Source organism: Accipiter gentilis, chromosome 8, assembly GCF_929443795.1.
Source record: "Accipiter gentilis chromosome 8, bAccGen1.1, whole genome shotgun sequence".
Lineage (NCBI taxonomy): Eukaryota > Metazoa > Chordata > Aves > Accipitriformes > Accipitridae > Astur > Astur gentilis.
In genome coordinates, this window is record NC_064887.1 from 2797072 (window position 1) to 2815086 (window position 18015).

At 54.6% G+C, this 18015-nt stretch overlaps 1 protein-coding gene across 3 annotated transcripts in view; it reads right to left on the minus strand.

Annotated features, from left to right (window-relative positions):
• The window catches only part of RAVER2 (ribonucleoprotein, PTB binding 2), an 81223-nt gene that overhangs the window by 51065 nt on the left and 12143 nt on the right, over positions 1 to 18015 (minus strand). The gene's annotated exons all lie outside the window — the stretch shown is intronic.

Consider the following 18015-nt stretch of genomic DNA (forward strand, 5'->3'; position numbering starts at 1 on the left):
CTCTACCCCATCCAGGTCCCACAGCCAGATCACAGCTGCTTGCAGTCATGGACAAAGGGAGCACCGCAACACCCACCGTATCTGTATCTCATCCCCAGCCTAAGAACAACCAGAAGGTGCCCACAGTCGTGGGTAAAGGCAGAGCTGCACCACTCACCTTATCTCTACCCCATCCAGGTCCCACAGCCAGATCAAAGCTGCTGGCAGCCAGGGACAAAGGGAGATCCGCAACACCCACTGAATCGCTACCCTATCCTCATCCTACGGACTGCCAGGAGATGCGCACGCTCGGGGACAAAGGCAAAGCCTCACCACCCACCCTATCTCTCCAACGTGTCATGGTCTCACAAACAGCTGGACATCCTGGCACCAGCCACGGTGAATGTTATGGTCACGTCATGGCCAGCAGACAACTCGCCGCGGGCCACATCAGAAAGGCGTTGGTGAGACAGATGGCCGCGTAACGGTAAAAAGGGGCCGCACCAGAGAACATTAGCAGATGATGAGACGGGCTAACAAAGAATTACAGGCTCTGAAATACTCACCGTATCAGTAGCCCGTCCTCCTTCTACAAACAGCCACAAGGTGCCCACCCTTGTGGGCAAAGGGAGACGTGTACCACCCACAATAGCTCTATCCCATCCAGGTCCCACAGCCAGATCAAAGCTGCTCGCCGTCATGGACAAAGGGAGCCCCGCAACACGCACTGTATCTGTATCTCGTCCCCATCCTATGAACAGCCAAAAGCTGTTCACAATCGTGGGCATAGGGAGAGCCACACCAGCCACCTTATCTCTACCTCACCCAGGTCCCACAGCCAGATCAAAGCTGCTTGCAGCCAGGGACAAAGGGAGCTCCGCTACAGCTACCGTATCTGTATCTCGACCCCATCTTAAGAACAGCCAAAAGCTGTTCACAATCGTGGGCATAGGGAGAGCCACACCAGCCACCTTATCTCTACCTCACCCAGGTCCCACAGCCAGATCAAAACTGCTCGCAGCCAGGGACAAAGGGAGCTCCGCTACAGCTACCGTATCTGTATCTCGACCCCATCTTAAGAACAGCCAAAAGCTGTTCACAATCGTGGGCATAGGGAGAGCCACACCAGCCACCTTATCTCTACCTCACCCAGGTCCCACAGCCAGATCAAAACTGCTCGCAGCCAGGGAAAAAGGGAGCTCCGCTACAGCTACCGTATCTGTATCTCGACCCCATCTTAAGAACAGCCAAAAGCTGTTCACAATCGTGGGCATAGGGAGAGCCACACCAGCCACCTTATCTCTACCTCACCCAGGTCCCACAGCCAGATCAAAGCTGCTCGCAGCCAGGGACAAAGGGAGCTCCGCTACAGCTACCGTATCTGTATCTCGACCCCATTTTAAGAACAGCCAAAAGCTGTTCACAATCGTGGGCATAGGGAGAGCCACACCAGCCACCTTATCTCTACCTCACCCAGGTCCCACAGCCAGATCAAAGCTGCTCGCAGCCAGCGACAAAGGGAGCTCCGCAACACCCTCCGTATCTGTATCTCATCCCCATCCTAAGAACAGCCAGAAGGTCCCCGCCCTCGTGGGCAATGGGAGAACCCCACCACCCACGTGATCCCTACCCCACACAGGTCCCACAGCCGGATCAAAGCTGCTCGCAGCCAGGGACAAAGGGAGCTCCGCTACAGCCACCTTATCTGTATCTCGTCCCCATCCCGCAGACACCCAGAAGGTGTTCACAATCGTGGGCATAGGGAGAACCCCAGCAACCACTTTATTTCCACCCCATCCAGGTCCCACACCCAGATCAAAGCTGCTCGCAGCCAGGGACAGAGGGAGCTCCGCAACACCCACCGTATCTGTATCCCGTCCCCAACCTACGGAGAGCTACAAGGTGCCCACAATCGTGGGCACAGAGAGAACCCAACGACCCACCTAACCTCTACCCCATCCAGGTCCCACAGCCAGATCACAGCTGCTCGCAGTCATGGACAAAGGGAGCACCGCAACACCCACCGTATCTGTATCTCATCCCCAGCCTAAGAACAACCAGAAGGTGCCCACAGTCGTGGGTAAAGGCAGAGCTGCACCACTCACCTTATCTCTACCCCATCCAGGTCCCACAGCCAGATCAAAGCTGCTGGCAGCCAGGGACAAAGGGAGCTCCGCAACACCCACTGAATCGCTACCCTATCCTCGTCCTACGGACTGCCAGGAGATGCGCACGCTCGGGGACAAAGGCAAAGCCTCACCACCCACCCTCTCTCTCCAACGTGTCATGGTCTCACAAACAGCTGGACATCCTGGCACCAGCCACGGTGAATGTTATGGTCACGTCATGGCCAGCAGACGACTCGCCGTGGGCCACATCAGAAAGGCGTTGGTGAGACAGATGGCCGCGTAACGGTAAAAAGGGGCCGCACCAGAGAACATTAGCAGATGATGAGACGGGCTAACAAAGAATTACAGGCTCTGAAATACTCACCGTATCAGTAGCCCGTCCTCCTTCTACAAACAGCCACAAGGTGCCCACCCTTGTGGGCAAAGGGAGACGTGTACCACCCACAATAGCTCTATCCCATCCAGGTCCCACAGCCAGATCAAAGCTGCTCGCAGCCAGGGACAAAGGGAGCACCGCAACACGCACCGTATCTGTATCTCGTCCCCATCCTATGAACAGCCAAAAGCTGTTCACAATCGTGGGCATAGGGAGAGCCACACCAGCCACCTTATCTCTACCTCACCCAGGTCCCACAGCCAGATCAAAGCTGCTCGCAGCCAGGGACAAAGGGAGCTCCGCTACAGCTACCGTATCTGTATCTCGACCCCATCTTAAGAACAGCCAAAAGCTGTTCACAATCGTGGGCATAGGGAGAGCCACACCAGCCACCTTATCTCTACCTCACCCAGGTCCCACAGCCAGATCAAAGCTGCTCGCAGCCAGCGACAAAGGGAGCTCCGCAACACCCTCCGTATCTGTATCTCATCCCCATCCTAAGAACAGCCAGAAGGTCCCCGCCCTCGTGGGCAATGGGAGAACCCCACCACCCACGTGATCCCTACCCCACACAGGTCCCACAGCCGGATCAAAGCTGCTCGCAGCCAGGGACAAAGGGAGCTCCGCTACAGCCACCTTATCTGTATCTCGTCCCCATCCCGCAGACACCCAGAAGGTGTTCACAATCGTGGGCATAGGGAGAAGCCCAGGAACCACTTTATTTCCACCCCATCCAGGTCCCACAGCCAGATCAAAGCTGCTCGCAGCCAGCGACAAAGGGAGCTCCGCAACACCCTCCGTATCTGTATCTCATCCCCATCCTAAGAACAGCCAGAAGGTCCCCGCCCTCGTGGGCAATGGGAGAACCCCACCACCCACATGATCCCTACCCCACACAGGTCCCACAGCCGGATCAAAGCTGCTCGCAGCCAGGGACAAAGGGAGCTCCGCTACAGCCACCTTATCTGTATCTCGTCCCCATCCCGCAGACACCCAGAAGGTGTTCACAATCGTGGGCATAGGGAGAACCCCAGCAACCACTTTATTTCCACCCCATCCAGGTCCCACAGCCAGATCAAAGCTGCTCGCAGCCAGGGACAGAGGGAGCTCCGCAACACCCACCGTATCTGTATCCCGTCCCCAACCTACGGAGAGCTACAAGGTGCCCACAATCGTGGGCAAAGAGAGAACCCAACGACCCACCTAACCTCTACCCCATCCAGGTCCCACAGCCAGATCACAGCTGCTCGCAGTCATGGACAAAGGGAGCACCGCAACACCCACCGTATCTGTATCTCATCCCCAGCCTAAGAACAACCAGAAGGTGCCCACAGTCGTGGGTAAAGGCAGAGCTGCACCACTCACCTTATCTCTACCCCATCCAGGTCCCACAGCCAGATCAAAGCTGCTGGCAGCCAGGGACAAAGGGAGATCCGCAACACCCACTGAATCGCTACCCTATCCTCATCCTACGGACTGCCAGGAGATGCGCACGCTCGGGGACAAAGGCAAAGCCTCACCACCCACCCTATCTCTCCAACGTGTCATGGTCTCACAAACAGCTGGACATCCTGGCACCAGCCACGGGGAATGTTATGGTCACGTCATGGCCAGCAGACGACTCGCCGTGGGCCACATCAGAAAGGCGTTGGTGAGACGGATGGCTGCCTAACGGTAAAAAGGGGCCGCACCAGAGAACATTAGCAGATGATGAGACGGGCTAACAAAGAATTACAGGCTCTGAAATACTCACCGTATCAGTAGCCCGTCCTCCTTCTACAAACAGCCACAAGGTGCCCACCCTTGTGGGCAAAGGGAGACGTGTACCACCCACAATAGCTCTATCCCATCCAGGTCCCACAGCCAGATCAAAGCTGCTCGCCGTCATGGACAAAGGGAGCCCCGCAACACGCACTGTATCTGTATCTCGTCCCCATCCTATGAACAGCCAAAAGCTGTTCACAATCGTGGGCATAGGGAGAGCCACACCAGCCACCTTATCTCTACCTCACCCAGGTCCCACAGCCAGATCAAAGCTGCTCGCAGCCAGGGACAAAGGGAGCTCCGCTACAGCTACCGTATCTGTATCTCGACCCCATCTTAAGAACAGCCAAAAGCTGTTCACAATCGTGGGCATAGGGAGAGCCACACCAGCCACCTTATCTCTACCTCACCCAGGTCCCACAGCCAGATCAAAGCTGCTCGCAGCCAGGGACAAAGGGAGCTCCGCTACAGCTACCGTATCTGTATCTCGACCCCATCTTAAGAACAGCCAAAAGCTGTTCACAATCGTGGGCATAGGGAGAGCCACACCAGCCACCTTATCTCTACCTCACCCAGGTCCCACAGCCAGATCAAAGCTGCTCGCAGCCAGGGACAAAGGGAGCTCCGCTACAGCTACCGTATCTGTATCTCGACCCCATCTTAAGAACAGCCAAAAGCTGTTCACAATCGTGGGCATAGGGAGAGCCACACCAGCCACCTTATCTCTACCTCATCCAGGTCCCACAGCCAGATCAAAGCTGCTCGCAGCCAGCGACAAAGGGAGCTCCGCAACACCCTCCGTATCTGTATCTCATCCCCATCCTAAGAACAGCCAGAAGGTCCCCGCCCTCGTGGGCAATGGGAGAACCCCACCACCCACATGATCCCTACCCCACACAGGTCCCACAGCCGGATCAAAGCTGCTCGCAGCCAGGGACAAAGGGAGCTCCGCTACAGCCACCTTATCTGTATCTCGTCCCCATCCCGCAGACACCCAGAAGGTGTTCACAATCGTGGGCATAGGGAGAACCCCAGCAACCACTTTATTTCCACCCCATCCAGGTCCCACAGCCAGATCAAAGCTGCTCGCAGCCAGGGACAGAGGGAGCTCCGCAACACCCACCGTATCTGTATCCCGTCCCCAACCTACGGAGAGCTACAAGGTGCCCACAATCGTGGGCAAAGAGAGAACCCAACGACCCACCTAACCTCTACCCCATCCAGGTCCCACAGCCAGATCACAGCTGCTCGCAGTCATGGACAAAGGGAGCACCGCAACACCCACCGTATCTGTATCTCATCCCCAGCCTAAGAACAACCAGAAGGTGCCCACAGTCGTGGGTAAAGGCAGAGCTGCACCACTCACCTTATCTCTACCCCATCCAGGTCCCACAGCCAGATCAAAGCTGCTGGCAGCCAGGGACAAAGGGAGATCCGCAACACCCACTGAATCGCTACCCTATCCTCATCCTACGGACTGCCAGGAGATGCGCACGCTCGGGGACAAAGGCAAAGCCTCACCACCCACCCTATCTCTCCAACGTGTCATGGTCTCACAAACAGCTGGACATCCTGGCACCAGCCACGGTGAATGTTATGGTCACGTCATGGCCAGCAGACGACTCGCCGCGGGCCACATCAGAAAGGCGTTGGTGAGACAGATGGCCGCGTAACGGTAAAAAGGGGCCGCACCAGAGAACATTAGCAGATGATGAGACGGGCTAACAAAGAATTACAGGCTCTGAAATACTCACCGTATCAGTAGCCCGTCCTCCTTCTACAAACAGCCACAAGGTGCCCACCCTTGTGGGCAAAGGGAGACGTGTACCACCCACAATAGCTCTATCCCATCCAGGTCCCACAGCCAGATCAAAGCTGCTCGCCGTCATGGACAAAGGGAGCCCCGCAACACGCACTGTATCTGTATCTCGTCCCCATCCTATGAACAGCCAAAAGCTGTTCACAATCGTGGGCATAGGGAGAGCCACACCAGCCACCTTATCTCTACCTCACCCAGGTCCCACAGCCAGATCAAAGCTGCTCGCAGCCAGGGACAAAGGGAGCTCCGCTACAGCTACCGTATCTGTATCTCGACCCCATCTTAAGAACAGCCAAAAGCTGTTCACAATCGTGGGCATAGGGAGAGCCACACCAGCCACCTTATCTCTACCTCACCCAGGTCCCACAGCCAGATCAAAGCTGCTCGCAGCCAGGGACAAAGGGAGCTCCGCTACAGCTACCGTATCTGTATCTCGACCCCATCTTAAGAACAGCCAAAAGCTGTTCACAATCGTGGGCATAGGGAGAGCCACACCAGCCACCTTATCTCTACCTCACCCAGGTCCCACAGCCAGATCAAAGCTGCTCGCAGCCAGGGACAAAGGGAGCTCCGCTACAGCTACCGTATCTGTATCTCGACCCCATCTTAAGAACAGCCAAAAGCTGTTCACAATCGTGGGCATAGGGAGAGCCACACCAGCCACCTTATCTCTACCTCACCCAGGTCCCACAGCCAGATCAAAGCTGCTCGCAGCCAGGGACAAAGGGAGCTCCGCTACAGCTACCGTATCTGTATCTCGACCCCATCTTAAGAACAGCCAAAAGCTGTTCACAATCGTGGGCATAGGGAGAGCCACACCAGCCACCTTATCTCTACCTCATCCTGGTCCCACAGCCAGATCAAAGCTGCTCGCAGCCAGCGACAAAGGGAGCTCCGCAACACCCTCCGTATCTGTATCTCATCCCCATCCTAAGAACAGCCAGAAGGTCCCCGCCCTCGTGGGCAATGGGAGAACCCCACCACCCACATGATCCCTACCCCACACAGGTCCCACAGCCGGATCAAAGCTGCTCGCAGCCAGGGACAAAGGGAGCTCCGCTACAGCCACCTTATCTGTATCTCGTCCCCATCCCGCAGACACCCAGAAGGTGTTCACAATCGTGGGCATAGGGAGAACCCCAGCAACCACTTTATTTCCACCCCATCCAGGTCCCACAGCCAGATCAAAGCTGCTCGCAGCCAGGGACAGAGGGAGCTCCGCAACACCCACCGTATCTGTATCCCGTCCCCAACCTACGGAGAGCTACAAGGTGCCCACAATCGTGGGCAAAGAGAGAACCCAACGACCCACCTAACCTCTACCCCATCCAGGTCCCACAGCCAGATCACAGCTGCTCGCAGTCATGGACAAAGGGAGCACCGCAACACCCACCGTATCTGTATCTCATCCCCAGCCTAAGAACAACCAGAAGGTGCCCACAGTCGTGGGTAAAGGCAGAGCTGCACCACTCACCTTATCTCTACCCCATCCAGGTCCCACAGCCAGATCAAAGCTGCTCGCAGCCAGGGACAAAGGGAGCTCCGCTACAGCTACCGTATCTGTATCTCGACCCCATCTTAAGAACAGCCAAAAGCTGTTCACAATCGTGGGCATAGGGAGAGCCACACCAGCCACCTTATCTCTACCTCACCCAGGTCCCACAGCCAGATCAAAGCTGCTCGCAGCCAGGGACAAAGGGAGCTCCGCTACAGCTACCGTATCTGTATCTCGACCCCATCTTAAGAACAGCCAAAAGCTGTTCACAATCGTGGGCATAGGGAGAGCCACACCAGCCACCTTATCTCTACCTCACCCAGGTCCCACAGCCAGATCAAAGCTGCTCGCAGCCAGGGACAAAGGGAGCTCCGCTACAGCTACCGTATCTGTATCTCGACCCCATCTTAAGAACAGCCAAAAGCTGTTCACAATCGTGGGCATAGGGAGAGCCACACCAGCCACCTTATCTCTACCTCACCCAGGTCCCACAGCCAGATCAAAGCTGCTCGCAGCCAGCGACAAAGGGAGCTCCGCAACACCCTCCGTATCTGTATCTCATCCCCATCCTAAGAACAGCCAGAAGGTCCCCGCCCTCGTGGGCAATGGGAGAACCCCACCACCCACGTGATCCCTACCCCACACAGGTCCCACAGCCGGATCAAAGCTGCTCGCAGCCAGGGACAAAGGGAGCTCCGCTACAGCCACCTTATCTGTATCTCGTCCCCATCCCGCAGACACCCAGAAGGTGTTCACAATCGTGGGCAAAGAGAGAACCCAACGACCCACCTAACCTCTACCCCATCCAGGTCCCACAGCCAGATCACAGCTGCTCGCAGTCATGGACAAAGGGAGCACCGGAACACCCACCGTATCTGTATCTCATCCCCAGCCTAAGAACAACCAGAAGGTGCCCACAGTCGTGGGTAAAGGCAGAGCTGCACCACTCACCTTATCTCTACCCCATCCAGGTCCCACAGCCAGATCAAAGCTGCTGGCAGCCAGGGACAAAGGGAGCTCCGCAACACCCACTGAATCGCTACCCTATCCTCATCCTACGGACTGCCAGGAGATGCGCACGCTCGGGGACAAAGGCAAAGCCTCACCACCCACCCTATCTCTCCAACGTGTCATGGTCTCACAAACAGCTGGACATCCTGGCACCAGCCATGGTGAATGTTATGGTCACGTCATGGCCAGCAGACGGCTCGCCGTGGGCCACATCAGAAAGGCGTTGGTGAGACGGATGGCTGCGTAACGGTAAAAAGGGGCCGCACCAGAGAACATTAGCAGATGATGAGACGGGCTAACAAAGAATTACAGGCTCTGAAATACTCACCGTATCAGTAGCCCGTCCTCCTTCTACAAACAGCCACAAGGTGCCCACCCTTGTGGGCAAAGGGAGACGTGTACCACCCACAATAGCTCTATCCCATCCAGGTCCCACAGCCAGATCAAAGCTGCTCGCCGTCATGGACAAAGGGAGCCCCGCAACACGCACTGTATCTGTATCTCGTCCCCATCCTATGAACAGCCAAAAGCTGTTCACAATCGTGGGCATAGGGAGAGCCACACCAGCCACCTTATCTCTACCTCACCCAGGTCCCACAGCCAGATCAAAGCTGCTCGCAGCCAGGGACAAAGGGAGCTCCGCTACAGCTACTGTATCTGTATCTCGACCCCATCTTAAGAACAGCCAAAAGCTGTTCACAATCGTGGGCATAGGGAGAGCCACACCAGCCACCTTATCTCTACCTCACCCAGGTCCCACAGCCAGATCAAAGCTGCTCGCAGCCAGGGACAAAGGGAGCTCCGCTACAGCTACCGTATCTGTATCTCGACCCCATCTTAAGAACAGCCAAAAGCTGTTCACAATCGTGGGCATAGGGAGAGCCACACCAGCCACCTTATCTCTACCTCACCCAGGTCCCACAGCCAGATCAAAGCTGCTCGCAGCCAGGGACAAAGGGAGCTCCGCTACAGCTACCGTATCTGTATCTCGACCCCATCTTAAGAACAGCCAAAAGCTGTTCACAATCGTGGGCATAGGGAGAGCCACACCAGCCACCTTATCTCTACCTCACCCAGGTCCCACAGCCAGATCAAAGCTGCTCGCAGCCAGCGACAAAGGGAGCTCCGCAACACCCTCCGTATCTGTATCTCATCCCCATCCTAAGAACAGCCAGAAGGTCCCCGCCCTCGTGGGCAATGGGAGAACCCCACCACCCACGTGATCCCTACCCCACACAGGTCCCACAGCCGGATCAAAGCTGCTCGCAGCCAGGGACAAAGGGAGCTCCGCTACAGCCACCTTATCTGTATCTCGTCCCCATCCCGCAGACACCCAGAAGGTGTTCACAATCGTGGGCATAGGGAGAACCCCAGCAACCACTTTATTTCCACCCCATCCAGGTCCCACAGCCAGATCAAAGCTGCTCGCAGCCAGCGACAAAGGGAGCTCCGCAACACCCTCCGTATCTGTATCTCATCCCCATCCTAAGAACAGCCAGAAGGTCCCCGCCCTCGTGGGCAATGGGAGAACCCCACCACCCACATGATCCCTACCCCACACAGGTCCCACAGCCGGATCAAAGCTGCTCGCAGCCAGGGACAAAGGGAGCTCCGCTACAGCCACCTTATCTGTATCTCGTCCCCATCCCGCAGACACCCAGAAGGTGTTCACAATCGTGGGCATAGGGAGAACCCCAGCAACCACTTTATTTCCACCCCATCCAGGTCCCACAGCCAGATCAAAGCTGCTCGCAGCCAGGGACAGAGGGAGCTCCGCAACACCCACCGTATCTGTATCCCGTCCCCAACCTACGGAGAGCTACAAGGTGCCCACAATCGTGGGCAAAGAGAGAACCCAACGACCCACCTAACCTCTACCCCATCCAGGTCCCACAGCCAGATCACAGCTGCTTGCAGTCATGGACAAAGGGAGCACCGCAACACCCACCGTATCTGTATCTCATCCCCAGCCTAAGAACAACCAGAAGGTGCCCACAGTCGTGGGTAAAGGCAGAGCTGCACCACTCACCTTATCTCTACCCCATCCAGGTCCCACAGCCAGATCAAAGCTGCTGGCAGCCAGGGACAAAGGGAGATCCGCAACACCCACTGAATCGCTACCCTATCCTCATCCTACGGACTGCCAGGAGATGCGCACGCTCGGGGACAAAGGCAAAGCCTCACCACCCACCCTATCTCTCCAACGTGTCATGGTCTCACAAACAGCTGGACATCCTGGCACCAGCCACGGTGAATGTTATGGTCACGTCATGGCCAGCAGACAACTCGCCGCGGGCCACATCAGAAAGGCGTTGGTGAGACAGATGGCCGCGTAACGGTAAAAAGGGGCCGCACCAGAGAACATTAGCAGATGATGAGACGGGCTAACAAAGAATTACAGGCTCTGAAATACTCACCGTATCAGTAGCCCGTCCTCCTTCTACAAACAGCCACAAGGTGCCCACCCTTGTGGGCAAAGGGAGACGTGTACCACCCACAATAGCTCTATCCCATCCAGGTCCCACAGCCAGATCAAAGCTGCTCGCCGTCATGGACAAAGGGAGCCCCGCAACACGCACTGTATCTGTATCTCGTCCCCATCCTATGAACAGCCAAAAGCTGTTCACAATCGTGGGCATAGGGAGAGCCACACCAGCCACCTTATCTCTACCTCACCCAGGTCCCACAGCCAGATCAAAGCTGCTTGCAGCCAGGGACAAAGGGAGCTCCGCTACAGCTACCGTATCTGTATCTCGACCCCATCTTAAGAACAGCCAAAAGCTGTTCACAATCGTGGGCATAGGGAGAGCCACACCAGCCACCTTATCTCTACCTCACCCAGGTCCCACAGCCAGATCAAAACTGCTCGCAGCCAGGGAAAAAGGGAGCTCCGCTACAGCTACCGTATCTGTATCTCGACCCCATCTTAAGAACAGCCAAAAGCTGTTCACAATCGTGGGCATAGGGAGAGCCACACCAGCCACCTTATCTCTACCTCACCCAGGTCCCACAGCCAGATCAAAGCTGCTCGCAGCCAGGGACAAAGGGAGCTCCGCTACAGCTACCGTATCTGTATCTCGACCCCATTTTAAGAACAGCCAAAAGCTGTTCACAATCGTGGGCATAGGGAGAGCCACACCAGCCACCTTATCTCTACCTCACCCAGGTCCCACAGCCAGATCAAAGCTGCTCGCAGCCAGCGACAAAGGGAGCTCCGCAACACCCTCCGTATCTGTATCTCATCCCCATCCTAAGAACAGCCAGAAGGTCCCCGCCCTCGTGGGCAATGGGAGAACCCCACCACCCACGTGATCCCTACCCCACACAGGTCCCACAGCCGGATCAAAGCTGCTCGCAGCCAGGGACAAAGGGAGCTCCGCTACAGCCACCTTATCTGTATCTCGTCCCCATCCCGCAGACACCCAGAAGGTGTTCACAATCGTGGGCATAGGGAGAACCCCAGCAACCACTTTATTTCCACCCCATCCAGGTCCCACACCCAGATCAAAGCTGCTCGCAGCCAGGGACAGAGGGAGCTCCGCAACACCCACCGTATCTGTATCCCGTCCCCAACCTACGGAGAGCTACAAGGTGCCCACAATCGTGGGCAAAGAGAGAACCCAACGACCCACCTAACCTCTACCCCATCCAGGTCCCACAGCCAGATCACAGCTGCTCGCAGTCATGGACAAAGGGAGCACCGCAACACCCACCGTATCTGTATCTCATCCCCAGCCTAAGAACAACCAGAAGGTGCCCACAGTCGTGGGTAAAGGCAGAGCTGCACCACTCACCTTATCTCTACCCCATCCAGGTCCCACAGCCAGATCAAAGCTGCTGGCAGCCAGGGACAAAGGGAGCTCCGCAACACCCACTGAATCGCTACCCTATCCTCGTCCTACGGACTGCCAGGAGATGCGCACGCTCGGGGACAAAGGCAAAGCCTCACCACCCACCCTCTCTCTCCAACGTGTCATGGTCTCACAAACAGCTGGACATCCTGGCACCAGCCACGGTGAATGTTATGGTCACGTCATGGCCAGCAGACGACTCGCCGTGGGCCACATCAGAAAGGCGTTGGTGAGACAGATGGCCGCGTAACGGTAAAAAGGGGCCGCACCAGAGAACATTAGCAGATGATGAGACGGGCTAACAAAGAATTACAGGCTCTGAAATACTCACCGTATCAGTAGCCCGTCCTCCTTCTACAAACAGCCACAAGGTGCCCACCCTTGTGGGCAAAGGGAGACGTGTACCACCCACAATAGCTCTATCCCATCCAGGTCCCACAGCCAGATCAAAGCTGCTCGCAGCCAGGGACAAAGGGAGCACCGCAACACGCACCGTATCTGTATCTCGTCCCCATCCTATGAACAGCCAAAAGCTGTTCACAATCGTGGGCATAGGGAGAGCCACACCAGCCACCTTATCTCTACCTCACCCAGGTCCCACAGCCAGATCAAAGCTGCTCGCAGCCAGGGACAAAGGGAGCTCCGCTACAGCTACCGTATCTGTATCTCGACCCCATCTTAAGAACAGCCAAAAGCTGTTCACAATCGTGGGCATAGGGAGAGCCACACCAGCCACCTTATCTCTACCTCACCCAGGTCCCACAGCCAGATCAAAGCTGCTCGCAGCCAGCGACAAAGGGAGCTCCGCAACACCCTCCGTATCTGTATCTCATCCCCATCCTAAGAACAGCCAGAAGGTCCCCGCCCTCGTGGGCAATGGGAGAACCCCACCACCCACGTGATCCCTACCCCACACAGGTCCCACAGCCGGATCAAAGCTGCTCGCAGCCAGGGACAAAGGGAGCTCCGCTACAGCCACCTTATCTGTATCTCGTCCCCATCCCGCAGACACCCAGAAGGTGTTCACAATCGTGGGCATAGGGAGAACACCAGCAACCACTTTATTTCCACCCCATCCAGGTCCCACAGCCAGATCAAAGCTGCTCGCAGCCAGGGACAGAGGGAGCTCCGCAACACCCACCGTATCTGTATCCCGTCCCCAACCTACGGAGAGCTACAAGGTGCCCACAATCGTGGGCAAAGAGAGAACCCAACGACCCACCTAACCTCTACCCCATCCAGGTCCCACAGCCAGATCACAGCTGCTCGCAGTCATGGACAAAGGGAGCACCGCAACACCCACCGTATCTGTATCTCATCCCCAGCCTAAGAACAACCAGAAGGTGCCCACAGTCGTGGGTAAAGGCAGAGCTGCACCACTCACCTTATCTCTACCCCATCCAGGTCCCACAGCCAGATCAAAGCTGCTGGCAGCCAGGGACAAAGGGAGATCCGCAACACCCACTGAATCGCTACCCTATCCTCATCCTACGGACTGCCAGGAGATGCGCACGCTCGGGGACAAAGGCAAAGCCTCACCACCCACCCTATCTCTCCAACGTGTCATGGTCTCACAAACAGCTGGACATCCTGGCACCAGCCACGGTGAATGTTATGGTCACGTCATGGCCAGCAGACGACTCGCCGTGGGCCACATCAGAAAGGCGTTGGTGAGACGGATGGCTGCGTAACGGTAAAAAGGGGCCGCACCAGAGAACATTAGCAGATGATGAGACGGGCTAACAAAGAATTACAGGCTCTGAAATACTCACCGTATCAGTAGCCCGTCCTCCTTCTACAAACAGCCACAAGGTGCCCACCCTTGTGGGCAAAGGGAGACGTGTACCACCCACAATAGCTCTATCCCATCCAGGTCCCACAGCCAGATCAAAGCTGCTCGCCGTCATGGACAAAGGGAGCCCCGCAACACGCACTGTATCTGTATCTTGTCCCCATCCTATGAACAGCCAAAAGCTGTTCACAATCGTGGGCATAGGGAGAGCCACACCAGCCACCTTATCTCTACCTCACCCAGGTCCCACAGCCAGATCAAAGCTGCTCGCAGCCAGGGACAAAGGGAGCTCCGCTACAGCTACCGTATCTGTATCTCGTCCCCATCCTATGAACAGCCAAAAGCTGTTCACAATCGTGGGCATAGGGAGAGCCACACCAGCCACCTTATCTCTACCTCACCCAGGTCCCACAGCCAGATCAAAGCTGCTCGCAGCCAGGGACAAAGGGAGCTCCGCTACAGCTACCGTATCTGTATCTCGACCCCATCTTAAGAACAGCCAAAAGCTGTTCACAATCGTGGGCATAGGGAGAGCCACACCAGCCACCTTATCTCTACCTCACCCAGGTCCCACAGCCAGATCAAAGCTGCTCGCAGCCAGGGACAAAGGGAGCTCCGCAACACCCTCCGTATCTGTATCTCATCCCCATCCTAAGAACAGCCAGAAGGTCCCCGCCCTCGTGGGCAATGGGAGAACCCCACCACCCACATGATCCCTACCCCACACAGGTCCCACAGCCGGATCAAAGCTGCTCGCAGCCAGGGACAAAGGGAGCTCCGCTACAGCCACCTTATCTGTATCTCGTCCCCATCCTATGAACAGCCAAAAGCTGTTCACAATCGTGGGCATAGGGAGAACCCCAGCAACCACTTTATCTCCACCCCATCCAGGTCCCGCACCCAGATCAAAGCTGCTTGCAGCCAGGGACAAAGGGAGCTCCGCTACAGCCACCTCATCTGTATCTCGTCCCCATCCCGCAGACACCCAGAAGGTGTTCACAATCGTGGGCAAAGAGAGAACCCAACGACCCACCTAACCTCTACCCCATCCAGGTCCCACAGCCAGATCAAAGCTGCTCGCAGCCAGGGACAGAGGGAGCTCCGCAACACCCACCGTATCTGTATCCCGTCCCCAACCTACGGAGAGCTACAAGGTGCCCACAATCGTGGGCAAAGAGAGAACCCAACGACCCACCTAACCTCTACCCCATCCAGGTCCCACAGCCAGATCACAGCTGCTCGCAGTCATGGACAAAGGGAGCACCGCAACACCCACCGTATCTGTATCTCATCCCCAGCCTAAGAACAACCAGAAGGTGCCCACAGTCGTGGGTAAAGGCAGAGCTGCACCACTCACCTTATCTCTACCCCATCCAGGTCCCACAGCCAGATCAAAGCTGCTGGCAGCCAGGGACAAAGGGAGCTCCGCAACACCCACTGAATCGCTACCCTATCCTCGTCCTACGGACTGCCAGGAGATGCGCACGCTCGGGGACAAAGGCAAAGCCTCACCACCCACCCTCTCTCTCCAACGTGTCATGGTCTCACAAACAGCTGGACATCCTGGCACCAGCCACGGTGAATGTTATGGTCACGTCATGGCCAGCAGACGACTCGCCGTGGGCCACATCAGAGAGGCGTTGGTGAGACAGATGGCCGCGTAACGGTAAAAAGGGGCCACACCAGAGAACATTAGCAGATGATGAGACGGGCTAACAAAGAATTACAGGCTCTGAAATACTCACCGTATCAGTAGCCCGTCCTCCTTCTACAAACAGCCACAAGGTGCCCACCCTTGTGGGCAAAGGGAGACGTGTACCACCCACAATAGCTCTATCCCATCCAGGTCCCACAGCCAGATCACAGCTGCTCGCCGTCATGGACAAAGGGAGCCCCGCAACACCCAACATATCTCTACCCTTTCCTCATCCTATGGACCGCTAGAAGGTGCGCACACTCTTCGGGAAAGTCAGAGCTTCACCTCCGACCTTATCCCTGTAACATGTACTCATCACACAAAAAACTGGTGGGAATTGCAGCCATGGACAATCTCACCTTTGGTCCATTTCAGATGGGGATAGACGTAATTCTCACACTCCACACAGAGACACCCTCAGCACTGCCCGCCAGTCGCGGATGCACAAATGGGCACTGGGCTATGTCTTCAATGCCAAAGGTGCCCACCCTCGCAGGCAATGGGAGACCTGCACCGCCCACTATATCTGCAGGCTCCAGGTTCCACAGCAGCTCAAAGTGCCCAGCAGCCGTGGACAAAGGCAATGTTGGAACACCCACCACCTCTGTAACATGTCATGTCTCCTAAAGCAGCTGGAAGCAATATGCAGCCATGGACAATGAGAGCGTTGCAACGCCCATTGTATCTGCATCCTATTATCATACCACACGTATCTGAAGATTCATACATCTGTCGATGAAGGGAGCACCGTACCACCCACTGTATCTTTACCATCTCATGGTCCTAGAGCCAGCTAGAAACTGCCAAGATATTCTTTCATGCATTAATAATCATCAGTTACAACAGTCTAAAGAAGGATTTCTAATTAAAGCATTAACATCCACAGGGTGTTTTAAAGCAAGTTCTGGTTTATGACTATTTTGTAGCAGTTTATTATGCCAAGAAAAAGAAGCAAGTATAATCTTGGTGACATACACATAATATCTCAGATCTCAGTTTTGCTGTTCTAGTCAAATTGAATGTTATGCATCCTGCAAGCAATTAGTTTGTACTAACGTACAAACAATGCCTTTGCAGCGGGTTTTACAATCCATCATAACTGAAGAGATATATCAGTGATCAGATGAATATGAGGTGGTGTGGAAATCAGCAACCTGATTCTCAAATAGATTAAAATGTGCCTGGGTAATCTACATTTTTTTGCTCCCCAGTATTCTGACACAGCATCACATATTTCTCTAACAGGATACTATTTGGTATTCTAAGAACAGTTAAATAGAAGATACGGATAGAAGACATTGAAGTTTAATAATACTGTTAGATTTTTTAAGATAAAAATGGTTTTTCCCCATGTTTTGAAGTTGTCTAGGGCTACTTCCCTGGGTTTATCATTAATCTGAAATTAGTTTTTGTAATCAAGTGAAAACTCAAGAGAATTTTAGAAGATCTAAGTGGAAACATCTACAGAGCTCTACAGAGTTCCAGTTATGTCCTTTAAACTAAAAAGTAATTAAATCTATCTAACAAAAAAATAAAAACAATCCAACAAAAAAACACACAAAAAAACCCTCAATATAAATGGAGTTCCTTACACAAACAGTTCGCACTACAATACGTATGTCTATCTTTTGGCTGGATGACTAGCAGAATGTTTGCTTTTTGCACAGCAAAACTAGTAACACCAAAATTATCTGCAATATAAAGAACATGAGCAGGAAGAGCTTAGATGCTCAAGAACTTTGTTGATTGTATAGCAATGTGTTAAGATTCTGTGACATTAGGGCCTCTGAACACAGTTTTAAAGCCTTCATGAATCTGGAGATAAAGTAATTTAATCTATCCAAATGAGAAGCCAAGAAAAAATAAACCACCTACAGTGTATTCCAGTCATGAAAAATTGCAGAGGTATGCAGTAAAACATACAAAAGTTCTCATGAATAGGCAAAGGTTTTTATATATATATATGTACACACAAAGACACACATATGTATACACTCTAAAAACAACACAAATACATACACAGTAAAAAACTAGTTACATATGAGAAGTTCTAGATTAAATGAAAAAATCATCCTCTTACTCTATGCAAGTATTTTCAAACAT